Genomic DNA, 13,918 nt, shown 5'->3' on the forward strand with positions numbered 1-13,918 from the left:
AAGGTGGAAGATTGGCCCTTAGGATAGTAGATACTCACTGAGAGTCAGCCGCTAAGGGGCATTTGCGACCAAACGCACCAGGTCAGCGTATCAGGACTGCCTAGGCCAGTTTTGGGGCCGCTAGAATGACCAGAATTCCTTCGGCCTTGATCCTGCATAACAGCCGTGGCAGAAGCTTGAGAGGAGGAAAGGCATGGATCAGCCAATACTGGCCCCACTGAGCCACCAGAACATCTGAGTCATCCGCCAGAGGGTCCCGAGACCTGACTACAAACCTATGCACCTTCCTGTTGATTTGGGATGCCATCAGATCTACCTCCGAACATCCCCAGCACAGACATATCTGTTGAAATGCCCCCTGATGATGGGGACAACTCCCCTTGGTCCAACACTTGACAAATGAGGTAATCCGCTTGCCAGTTGTCCACTCCCGGAATGTAAATGGCGGAGATGGCTGTGACTAAACGCTCTGCCAGCCGTCGAATGCTGGGTACTTCCAGGCCGGCTAACACACTCCTTGTTCCTCCCTGGTAGTTGACATAAGCCACTCCCATGGCATTGTCCGACTGGATCCATGTCGGGAGCTCCTGAAGTCGATCCATCCAATGATCCAGAGTCTAATTGCCCCGAAGTTCCAGGATGTTAATAGGTAGCCTGGATTCCTCCATCATCCAGCAACCCTCAGCAGAGCTCAGGCCCAGAATTCCTCCCAACCCGGACAGACTGGCAACGGTGGTGACCACCATCCAGTACAGTGGGAGAAAGGATTTTCCCTGCCGAAGAGCCGGGGAACAAAGCCATCAGATCAGGGACCTTTTGGTTCCTTGGCTCAATCGAATTTGACAGTCCAGAGATTTTGGACATTTGTCTTATTTAAACAAGATCTCCTTTTGCAGGTGTCTATGGAACTGAGCAAATGGGACCACCTCGAATGTAGACACCATCTGGTCCAACACCCGCATGCAAGTCCGCAGGGAGACCCACCTGCTGGACAGCAGTGAGCAGGTTGCTGCTTGTAACTTCTGGAGTTTGTCCTGCGGGAGGAACACCCTGTCCAGAGTGGAATCCAGAGTCAGACGCAGATAATCCAATTTCTGAACTGGAATCAGCGTAGACTTTTGGTAATTTATCAGCCACCCAAAATCTGCTACAGTCTGAATAGCGATCTCCACATGTCCCTTCAGGGTCATTGGTGACTCTGCTCTCAGCAAGTTGTCCTGTAGCCAAAAATAACAATTCCTTGCTGGTGCAGCAGCACCAGAACTAGGGCCAATGGTGAAGACCCAAGGAACGGAGCCGAGGCCAAATGGTAACGCCGCAAACTGAGAGTGCTCCTCTCCCACAGCAAAGCAGAGAAACCGCTGGTGTCGTGCACAAAATCGGAATGTGCAGGTAGGCATCCTTGATGTTGATGGAGGAAAGAAGGTCCCCCTGATGAAAAGATGCCACCACAGAGCGAATGGACTCTATTCTGAACTTCCGCACCCTCACAAATCAGTTCAGGACCTTGAGGTCCAGAATTGGAAGTACCATACCCCCTTTTTTGGGGATCATAAACAGGTTTGAATAAAAGCCCTGGAAACGTTCTGACACCAGAACCGGGTCACGCCTTGAAGCAACAGGCCTTGTGCTGCTCCCCAAAGGGCTAACAAGCCGTCCAGAGAGAGACGCAGATTGGATGGAAAAAAATCTGCTTGGGGGGCAAGTCTGGAACTCGATTTTGTAACCAGACAGAATCACTTTGTGGACCCACGTCATTTATAAGAGAAGTCCACTGGCCCGGAAACCAGCAAAGATGTCCCCCCCACCTGGACTGCGGGTGAGGGCACCTCTTCATGCCGAAGGAGCCTTATCTGGGGGTCTGGAGAAACTTGCTCTCAGGTTGCCTGACCAGGGTCACTTGGAGCCTCCCGAAGGGGGCATGAAGGACTTCGAGCCTTTGACAGTGGACCCTGAGGGATGAAAAAAAAAACTTCCTGTATGCCAAGAAGGACATTGCTTGCGACTTGGCTCCTTCCCCTTCTTTGACTGTGGAAGAAAAGTAAAGTAAAGTACTCTTCCCCTTGTGACACTCTTAATGATATCATCCAGAGTGGCTCAAAACCAAACAAAATGATCACCTTGAAAAGGCAGATCAGTAAGGGCTTTTTTTTTTTTTTTTTTTTTTTTTTTTTAAAGAGGCCTGGTCCGCAGTCCAACACTTCAGCCACAATACCCGCCGCCAAAACAGACAGCTTAGAAAGCAAGGGAGCCACATCCAAAGAGGCAGACGAACTGCAGCCCCTGGACCAGCTGGCCCGCTAATTCAGTGAAGGCAGGAGGAAACGGATCACCCTCCAGGTTACAGCGCAAGAGTTTCGCCCACTCCATCAGCATTTGAGACACCAGGGCAATGGCCAACACGTCAAACCATCAATAGTGAACATAATGCTCAGGGCTCAGAGACTCTGCATAAGGCTCAGAGACTCTGCATTCCTGTCAGCCGAATCTTTAAAGGCTATAGAGTCTTCAACCGGAATTAGGGTGGTTTTGTTCAACCGAGAAACCAGAGAATCTACCACAGGTGGAGTCGTCCACTTCTTCAGAAGACTCTCCTCAAAGAGGTAACGCACAGCGAAGCCCTTTGGGTTCACAAAGGGACGTTTTGGACGCTCCCATTCTTTATAGACAAACTTGTCAAAAAAGGAGGGATAAGGGAACACTTTTGCCACGTGAGACGACTTGTGAGTGCCAAAAGGGACCGGCACCTCCACGGTGGCCGCAGCTGCATCCTCCATTATTAAAGTTTCCCGCACAGATGCAATCATGTATGTCCAACAGCGCTTTCTTGTGAGCAGCTACCTGGGCAGAGGAATCATCCTCACTGTTCGAAAAAAAAAAATAGGAGCGGGGCCGGAGACCCCGCAGGGTGGGCCCTGTCCATGGCAGCCAAAGCAGAGTCTGGATCTGATGAGACTGATGAAGCAGGGTAAGGCGGGGAACGCTTCTTGCTAGCCCACGAGCCACCTCCACCCGGGACACAAAAGACTCCAGGGCCTCTGTCAGTGCTTTAACGGATGGCTGGGACCCAGAGGGACCTGCAGCCTGTGATAGGGGTTCAGGTAGGGAAACATGCTCCTGAGACTCCATGGGGGGGAAAAAAAAAAGAGCCCCACATCAAGAGTGACTACTACAATGGGACACGCCGGTAGCGGTACCAGATCACCAGGACACCCCAGTCTGCAGCAGAGAGAGGAGGGACCCCAGCAGACTCACCACCCCCCCAGTGTAGCACTTGTGCCTCAGGTGTAGACCTTCACACACATTGCGTTCGAGCAAGAAGAAAACACACGGGTTACAAGGAGGAGCTTCCAGCTGCTAAAAACGCAGTCCTAGGCTATACAGTAATGGCCGCCGTTGCCTAAGCACAATATCCATCATGTAATGGCCGCCGAGCTACACAAATATGGCCATCAGCGGTAGGAAGTCAGCAGGCACTAGGGTAAAATACTCTAGCTATGGTAAAATGGCTGCCGGCCACACTACAGGAGTCTGCCCCGGATCCAGATGAGAACCCTGCAGTCTCCATGATGAACGAGAGAGGCGAAATCCGGGCACTGGACCCAGTGCCTCCCACCCGGTAAGCACAGCAACCAGTGGTGTGCACCCCCCCCGCCCCAAGTACTCAACCCCATCCCCAGGATCCACCTGGCACACTACCCCATATGGAGGGGGGAGAGGGAAACAAGGTGGGTTACCAAGGGACCTCAGGGCCAGAAAGAGAGGGTGCAGGGATGGAGGGGTACCCGCAGGACTGACCGACCTGGGGAGGGACCCGCATTCGCCACAAACCCCCATGGGGAGAGGGGGGCCATTTACTCACCACAGCAGGCCCAAGCGGGCACCGCTCCAGACAGAACCATCTCGCCCCCGAAGTGAGAGGCTGTCGGCCATGAGGGACACTGCGACTCAAGCCAAGACCCGTTGTATGCGACTTTGTGAGACATTTAACTCGCAGGGCCAGCCCCCGTCCAGTGGGGCTATGTCGTGGCCGACCTAGCTGTAGCTGCTGTCTGCACGTTCTCGCTGGCCAGACTGGGGAGACCACTGGATCAAGTGTCCAGCCCATTGCCCAGCCTGGCAGTTGATTGTAGATCTCACTGGAAAAAAAAACAGGAAAACAACAAACAAAAATAAAAATCGGCAGGACTAGAGAATTCAGCAGGGAACTAGATCCATACTCCTGACTAGGCAGAAAAAAAACTGAAGGCCTATGGCAGAGAGGGGGGTGTATATCATCTAGGACAGCCCATGAGCATAGCCAAGTCTGTTTTCTTCCTAGTGTCCTACTCCTGTAGGGGCAATATATCCCTATGATTCTGAATAAGGAAGCGCTGTGTCTGTCAATGAACGAATGAGAAATGAGGTTTAATGTTGAAAAATTTAAAGTGATGCATTTGGTTGCTAAAAATAAACATGCAAGTTAGTCACTAGGGGGATAACCTCTGGGAGAATCTAGGAAAAAGATCTGGAAGTCCTAGTAGATGACAGGCTCAGCAATGGTATGCAATGCCAAGCTGCTGTGAGTAAAGCCAGCAGAATATTAGCATGCATTAAAAAGTGTATCTAATCAGCAGATAAAACTATAATTCTGACACTTTACAAGACTCTGGTCCGGCCACATCTTGAGTATGCCGTCCAGTTCTGGTCACCAGTCCTCAGGAAGGATGTGCTGGAACTGGAGAGAGTCCAGAGAAGGGCAACAAAGCTAATAAAGGAACTGGAGGACCTATGGGGAAAGACTGCAAGCATTGAACGTATTCTCTCTGAAAAGATGCTTGAGAGGACATATGATAGCGATATACAAATACCTTACTGGTGAAAATACTGTCCAGTTCATTTAAATTGGAAAAGCAGTTAAACCTTAAACTGTTAGAGGGTTCTTTACTGTCAGAGTGGGGATGTCTCTAGTTATCTTAAAGATCGCAACATACAGGTATATGGGATTTAAGATTGACATAAACACACACACACACACACACACACACACACACACACACACACACACACACACAGTTTGAACTGGTGTCTTTATTATATGTAGCCAAAACTGTCAAGCCATCAGTTTTCCTGGTGTCATAGCTGATTACATGTGTAATGGCAGCTTCCTAAGCTGTAAAAGATAGGAGGGTTTAATTCTGCTTTAAAGCCAAACCAAAAGTTTTCCCATGCCCTTTTTATCCAGGGGAGAGGAGAAAGCTCCCTACCCAACCCTCTGCTCCACCGGCAAACGGTGCTCCCTTGCGATCCAGAGGTGGACTGTTCCTGACGTCTGCACATCTAGAGCAGGTCTATGGGTGTGATAACCTCAAGAACAGTCCAATGCACAAAATCACTACACCGCAGGAGGGCAGGGAGGATTGAGGGATTAGGTAAGTATATCTCTGTTCTTCAATCTCCAAGGCAAAAACAAGCAGTTAACCTGTGCAATGCGGGCACAGCCCCATTGAGCAGCAAAATGTTTTTGTTTTTTTGCCTGGAGTTGGGCTTTAAGTGCACTTCACTTATTCTTTAAAGTAGAGGTTAGCCCAATCTGAAAATGTGATGTATATATTAACATGTTATTGTATTTTAAATGTCATTTTATATTTTTTAAATCTACACTTTTCAGTAAAATAGTACCCGATAGACCTGACATTCAGCCCCTGCCTGTTTTGGAGTGCCAATATTCTGGCCTTGTCACCTAATTTCTATCCAACATGGTCGCCCTGCCCATGTACTTACAGCGGATAATTAAAGCAACCCTATTGATGCTCATTGGGAAGGCAATCTCCATTTTCTGCTAGGAGAAATGCATATACAGTCACTCTGGAGCGTTTGCTTGTAGATGGAAGTGACATACGGTTGCAGGAAACCAGCACTACAGAGAAGCAATAAAATTATACACTATATTACCAAAAGTATTGGGATGCCTGCCTTTACACACACATGAACTTTAATGGCATCCCAGTCTTAATCAGTAGAGTTCAATATTGAGTTGGCCCAACCCTTGCAGCTATAACAGCTTCAACTCTTCTGGGAAAGGCTGTCCACATGGTTTAGGAGTGTGTCTATGGGAATGTTTGATTATTCTTCCAAAAAAAGTTATTAATATTACCTTGCCAAAAATGTTGATTTAACTCTACTTTAAAGAACCTAAACTATACAGATAATAAGAACTGGAACAACAACCTGAACACTGGGGATCTACTGTAAAATTATGTGTTTCCTAAGAGGAAAAAAACATTTCAGCAAACAACATTTCTGTCATCTGTCTGGCTAATTCACAGCTATGTAAAGATCATTTATATACTTAAATTATAATGATTATTCTGATGTACAGCGTGTATTTTTCCAATGTGCCAGTTAGAGCTGCTACAGCTTAGGCCTAAAGAAAGAACAATAGTCATTTGTGTTTGTTCATTGTATCTGTCTAGGAAAACACTGTACTATCACAAGGAACAACACAGGGCTAGCAATTCTATAGAAATTACAACTGTTATTTCATCTAGAAAATAAACCATAACATTGATACAGATGGGACATCATCTCAGAATAATGAATAAAATAACAATAAAGACAGGTATAAAAAGGGCCCTTCTAATCCTCTTCTCCGAAACAGTTTTGTACTGTCTCCCCTTATTTTATGAAGAGCTCTAAAAAATGTTGGTCCTATATAAATCCTATATATAAAAATAATAATAAAAGCTCAGCAAACAATGACCAATGGTCTCAAGTTAAAATTTCCAAATCAAATCACTATTCAACCAAAAAATAAAATAAAAGCCTCATGCATGTGTCCTGCTTCTTAAGATGGGGGTCAACAGTGCCAAGAGTTGGAGAAAGCAGGGGTCCGTCATCTGGAGATAATTACAAAAATCATGTGGATTATTCTCCTGGAGCTCCTGCAGCAAAGGCATATGAAATAATTGGTCATGTTTAATAAAGCAAGCAATTTTTAGTCCAAGAAATCCTCCTCCTCCTGTTCCTGGACTGGACTTGGGTCAAAGCAATAACTCCAAGGCCAATAATAAATAACATGTTTTCTACTCCGATTCCACAACATGGCTGGTTGTTTTTGAACAGCCGTTCAGAAACGAACTGAAAAGCACGAAATGAAAAGCGCAGACTGAAAAGCACTAAATGAAAATCATGAATCAACACTCACCACACTTCTATTAACATGAAATTAGCAGAAGGAGCCCAAAGGGTGGCGCTAAAGAGCTGAAAAACCACATAGTATGTCACTATGTTCATGTTTGTTGGCCAACAATTCCTTGCCGTTTGTGTGCAAGACAAAATCCAGGCACACGCCTTCGGACAAAGGTCTAAGGTTTTGTCTGCAGAAAATCCGATTGTGTGTATGAGGCTTTAAAATTCAACAGGAAAATCTGGTGTGCAAACTGCAATCTCCATTGAGGTAATGCTGCAACTCAATTATGTGTGCTTATAAATGTTTTGTTACTATGCACTAGATTGATAAAATGTATCTTGGTTTGATACCATGTACTAGATTGATACAATGTATCTTGGTTTGATACCATGTACTAGATTGATACAATGGAACTTGTTTTGAGTGTACTAAATTCATACAATATAACTTGGCTTGATATTATGAACTGGATTCAGGCAATATAACTTGCTTTGATAATACATACTAGATTGATACAATATAACGTTGTTTTGAATTGATACTATGTACTAGATTCATACAATGTAACTTGGTTTGATACTATGTAATAGTATCAAACCAAGTTACATTGTATGAATCTAGTACATAGTATCAATTCAAAACGTTATATTGTATCAATCTAGTATATAGTATCAAACCAAGTTATATTGTATCAATCTAGTATATAGTATCAAACCAAGTTATATTGTATCAATCTAGTATATAGTATCAAACCAAGTTATAGTGTATCAATCTATGTACTACATTTATACAATATAACTTGGTTTGATACTATATACTAGATTCATACAATGTAACTTGGTTTGATACTATGTACTAGAATCATACACTATATCTGAGATGATACTATGTATCGTTAACCACTTAACGACCAGCGCACGACGATGTACGTCCTATTTTTGAAGAGTGATATCTCGGTAACCGCAGCAGCTGCTGCCACAACCGAGATATCCATCTCTTCAGGCGCTGGTCGTCTGTATGATAACGGTGGTCTCCGCAGCAGATTCGCTGCAAGATCACCGCTATCAGAGGCGGGAGAGGTGCCACCCTCCCTCCCGCACCGATGACTCCGGTAAGCGGCGGAGGCAATCGGATCCTATCGATGGCTGGGTACGGAGACGAGTGAAGCTAAGATGGCCCCCACTCGTCTCTATACCATAGGAGGGCGGAAGCGACGTCAAAACGTCACTTCCGCCCATACCTCTTAAAAGGTATATTTTTTTTAAATGTAATTTTTTTTTCTATTGCATTTTAGTCCAAATATGAGATCTGAGGACTTTTTGACCCCAGATCTCATATTTAAGAGGACCTGTCATGCTTTTTTCTATTACAAGGGATGTTTACATCCCTTGTAATAGGAATAAAAGTGATCAATTTTTTATTTATTTTTTTTAAAAACAGTGTAAAAATAAATAAAATCAATTAAAATGAATAAGAAAAAAAAAAGGTTTTTAAAAACACCCCGTCAGGACGAGCTTGAGCACAGAAGCGAGCGCATACGTAAGTAGCGCCCGCATATGAAAACTGTGGTCAAACCACACATGTGAGATATCGCCGCGATCGGTAGAGCGAGAGCAATAATTCTAGCCCTAAACCTCCTCTTTAAAGCAAAAAATGCAACCTGTAGAATTTTTTAAATATCGCTTATGGAGATTTTTGAGGCTAAAAGTTTGATGCCATTCCACGAGCGGGCGCAATTTTGAAGCGTGACATGTTGGGTATCAATTTTTTCGGCATACCATTATCTTTCACAATATAAAAAAAATTGGGCTAATTTTACTGTTGTCTTATTTTTTTATTCAAAAAAGTGAATTTTTTCCAAAAAAAGTGCGCTTGTAAGACCGCTACGCAAATACGGTGTGAAAAAAAGTATTTCAATGACGGCCATTTTATTCTCTAGGGTGTTAGAAAAAAAACAATGTAAAATGTTTGGGGGTTCTAAGTAATTTTCTAGCAAAAAAAAACAGTTTTAAACATGTAAACACCAAATCTGAAAAAAGAGGCCTGGTCCTTAAGTGGTTAAAATGATGTACATTCTCATCCCAAGTGTAGATTTACAAGGTTTATATGATTTAGGTCCTGTAATCTACTTGAGTACAGCAAAGTTGGAGAAAGCCCCATGCTGAAAAGCCTCTCATTAGCACTTCTTTAAGCCTCAATGCAAGAATGCAGTGTTCCTCGAAAGGCTGGAAAACAAACTTACCTCTTTCTCTTTTCATTTCATTTTCAAACAGCGCTCTTCTATGCGACTAAATCGTTTTTCTCCAAGATTTTCCTGTTGGTTGTGCATTTGGTTTTTTTAGGTCAAGAATGTTTTCCCGTTGCCAGAAAGAACTAAAAATGCCTTATGTTTCTGAAGCACTAGATATGCTGCGCGTGATCTAAAGCCTGCTTCTTTTCACAGTCCAGTCCAGCACTTCGCTTTCAATGCGTTCATTGCCATGGCAACCAATCGCTGCAGAGCATGTCACAGGGAGTTTACATGATGGGACAAAAGTATGGAAAAAAAAAAAAGCTTCTATTCAGATGGCCTCTTAAGTAAAACATTAATATAACATTTCTTCAGTTTACGTGTATGTTCTCACATATTTTACACTTATCAGGACCTCAACCAAGTAGTAATTACATCGAAATCATCACAGAGCAGAATTCCAGTACAGTTTCAGAAAACCAATACCTTTTATGCAAAGAAAAATGTTCATATGGTTGTCATGCCTGTGCATTTGCACAAATACATTACAACTCTTCCTTAGCGTTTCCCAGATAAATGTTTTGCTCTTGCATGAGCAGTGGAGGTGTTGAGTTGGGCGATCGATTATAAAATTAGTTATAAAAATGGAAACAAGGTATAATCATCGTTTGCAGCAACAAATCAGGTTGCCTGATTCATTATCAAAGTGACTAAAAATGAAACCCAATCAGGGATCTTCAAGGTGTCTGTACATACACACTGGTGTCTGTGAGCGGTCCTTGCAGGGTTAGCGGCTGTCCCTTCCACCCGTTTTGCGTTGGGTTGCGGGGAGTTGGTCAGAAGAGCAGGACAAATGAATATGCTGTCTGATAGTCACAGCATCCACTGATCCACCTCACCCCACCACTGCCAGCTGGTTGGTAGGACCACCGACATCCTATCAACCAACCAGGTGCTTGTCCCGCCCCCAGGCCCTGACCTTCAGAGGAGGAGAACGGAACTTCCTCCTCTAAACCTGCCCGTGCCCAGTCTCAGTGCCCCGGCCCCCAGCTTCCTCATTGTGTATGTGTCCTATTCCAATAGCTCCACCAGAAGAATTGGATCATAATTTAAGGGGTATCTATGGGAACCCTGATCTGCTCTAAAGGGGGATCTATGGGGACCCTGATCTGCTCTAAAGGGGGATCTATGGGGACCCTGATCTGCTCTAAAGGGGGATCTATGGGGACCCTGATCTGCTCTAAAGGGGGATCTATGGGGACCCTGATCTGCTCTAAAGGGGGATCTATGGGGACCCTGATCTGCTCTAAAGGGGGATCTATGGGGACCCTGATCTGCTCTAAAGGGGGATCTATTGGGACCCTGATCTGCTCTAAAGGGGGATCTATGGGGACCCTGATCTGCTCTAAAGGGGGATCTATGGGACCCTGATCTGCTCTAAAGGGGGATCTATGGGGACCCTGATCTGCTCTAAAGGGGGATCTATGGGGACCCTGATCTGCTCTAAAGGGGGATCTATGGGGACCCTGATCTGCTCTAAAGGGGGATCTATGGGGACCCTGATCTGCTCTAAAGGGGGATCTATGGGGACCCTGATCTGCTCTAAAGGGGATCTATGGAGACCCTGATCTGCTCTAAAGGGGGATCTATGGGGACCCTGCTCTAAAGGGGGATCTATTGGAACCCTGCTCTAAAGGGGGATCTATTGGGACCCTGCTCTAAAGGGCGATCTATTGGGACCCTGCTCTAAAGGGCGATCTATTGGGACCCTGCTCTAAAGGGGGATCTATTGGGACACTGCTCTAAAGGGGGATCTATTGGGACACTGCTCTAAAGGGGGATCTATTGGGACACTGCTCTAAAGGGGGATCTATTGGGACACTGCTCTAAAGGGGGATCTATTGTGACACTGCTCTAAAGGGGGATCTATGGAGACCCTGGCCTGCTCTAAAGGGGGATCTATGGAGACCCTGGCCTGCTCTAAAGGGGGATCTATGGAGACCCTGGCCTGCTCTAAAGGGGGATCTATGGAGACCCTGGCCTGCTCTAAAGGGGGATCTATGGAGACCCTGGCCTGCTCTAAAGGGGGATCTATGGGGACCCTGCTACTTCATCCACGTCTACAAAGGACTTTGATGCTGCTGCGTCTCAATACAACCGAAAAATATAAAAGGTGAGAATTTTGAAAATCTTTTAAACATTTTTTCTAACAGTATACCTACCACAAGCAGTCTTTATGTAAATGTTATTTTATTTAGTTTATGGTTTTAATTTGATATATACCTTGGTGCCCTTCACTAAGGTCTGTACTTTGGAAAATGTCCACCACAGCCTTGGCCTGTGCCTATCCCTGAACCCAATTGGTTGGCAACTTGGGCTTGTTCACACCAGCAAGATGGTGTTGATCATACGGCCGCTGGTACACACTGGGAGAGGCAGAGCAGATGTGCTGATTCCATCACATAACACTGTTTACTTTTTTTTTTTTTTACACAGAACTTTATTGAAATGTCATGAGTGACATTTCAATACAGTTCTATTCACCACAGCAGTGTTGAGTGCACAACCCACTGCGATGACAAAAAAGTACCTCATGCAATATTACTTTTTTTTTTTCAGGGCACACCTCTACGCTGTGCCGTCAACTGATATCATAAGTGGAAAAATAGCACTGAACTCATAAGGTTATCTTATTGGTATTACCATCTTATCCTAAGATGTTGATGTAGGTGATCTGGTTCCTGGGCTGCTAACAAGACCTGCATCTGTAATCACACTAGAAAAAAAAACAATAGGGGCCAGTTCACCTCTAGTCTGTTTATATTGTTTTCACTTTCGATTTGGTTTCGGTTTTTATTGAAAATTTACAAAATGAAATACAAAACATAGAGTAAACTGACTTTTTACAATTGCCAAAAAGATAGTAAAAAACTGGAAGGTAGCTGCCGGGAATATAAAAAAACATCCAACAGTATAAATAGCACATTAACCACTTCCTGACTGGTGCACGACGATGTACGTCAGCAGAATGGCACGGGCAGGCAAATTGGCGTACAGGTACATCCATTTAAAATTGCCGCCGTGCCTGTGGCGCGCATGCATGTTGGCCGGGACCCCCATGAGTCTGGTCTCGGGTCCCGTGGACTCGATCGCCGTGGGGATAACCGCGATAGTCTCACGGGGAGGCTGAACGGGGAGATGCGGAAGTAAACAGCATCTCCCCGTTCTGCCTAGCCACAAGTGGGACTGATCTCTGCTCCCTTTGATTGGAGCAGAGATCAGTGTTCACTAACACACAGCCCAGACCCCTACAGTTAGCAACACGCCCCTAGGACACACTTAAACCCTACACTGCCACCCCCTGGTAAACCCCTTCACTGCCAGTGTCATTTACACAGGAATCATTGCATTTTTATAGCACTGATTGCTGTATAAATGACAATGGTCCCAAAAATGTCTCAAAAATGTCCGATGTGTCTGCCATAATGTCGCAGTCACAATAAAAATCGGTGATCGCCACCATTACTAGTAAAAAAAAAAAATATTAATAAAAATGCCATAAAAATATCCCCCATTTTGTAAACGCTATACATTTTGCGCAAACCAATCAATAATCGCTTATTGCGTTTTTTTTACCAAAAATATGTAGAAGAATACGTATCGGCCTAAACTGAGGAAAAAAAAAAGTTTTTTATATATTTTTGGGGGATATTTATTATAGCAAAATTATCACTCTTTTTTTGTTTATAGCGTGTATAGTGTGAAAAAAAGGACGTTTGTTTGGGAGCCACATCACACGACCGTGCAATTGTCTGTTAAATCGACGCAGTGACGAATCGCAAAAAGTGGTCTGGTCTTAAGCCAGCAAAATGGTCCGGTCTGAAAGTGGTTAATAAACACAACTTGTCACCTGCAAGTTAGAGTAGGTATCAATGAGTCCGGTAGATTTGTCGCAGGCCATGAAAAAATAAGCATCTGTATTTATTTCAATCTTGGGCCTTGATGAAGAGGGCATTTTTGGGCCCCGGGAATGCATTTGATGCTCTTTCCGTTGTCCCTGTGACCTTTTTTTGGAATAAAGTCATATCTGGACCTCTTGGCAGTGGCGTGGTGCTTCAATTTAAATGTTTTGCCTATTTGTTGGAGCTGAGCTGCCACCATAGCCCCAAGGCATCTTGTGTGAATGACCCCTTACCACCTGCATTTCTGTTTCCTCCGCCTCAAAATGCGTGAGGGTGTCAGGTATTTAAATAGTTGTCAAGTTTTTCACCAGTTCAGGTATTCTCCTACATTTCATGCTTGCCGAGGCAGCAGTTATAAAGCCTCCCCACATTGTACATGACCTTCCCACAAAAGTTGCTAAAAGTAGACACAAAGAAGAAAGTACAAAAATGTACATGATGTACCTTAGTTCCCAATGTCCATGACAGCAGGAGTCAGCCAGGAACATTATACAGGGTCTGGACTTCGCTTGTTATGACTTGTCTAGAGCAGTGTTTTATAGCTTAAAATTGTTT

At 44.6% G+C, this 13,918-nt stretch overlaps 1 protein-coding gene across 6 annotated transcripts in view; it reads right to left on the reverse strand.

Moving 5' to 3' along the window:
- Positions 1–13,918, reverse strand: part of MCF2L (MCF.2 cell line derived transforming sequence like) — a 363,789-nt gene that overhangs the window by 279,529 nt on the left and 70,342 nt on the right. The gene's annotated exons all lie outside the window — the stretch shown is intronic.

The sequence above is a fragment of the Lithobates pipiens genome, unplaced genomic scaffold (assembly GCF_037356315.1).
Source record: "Lithobates pipiens isolate NorthernLeopardFrog02 unplaced genomic scaffold, aLitPip1_a1.2 Scaffold_16, whole genome shotgun sequence".
In the NCBI taxonomy this organism is placed as follows: Eukaryota; Metazoa; Chordata; class Amphibia; order Anura; family Ranidae; genus Lithobates; species Lithobates pipiens.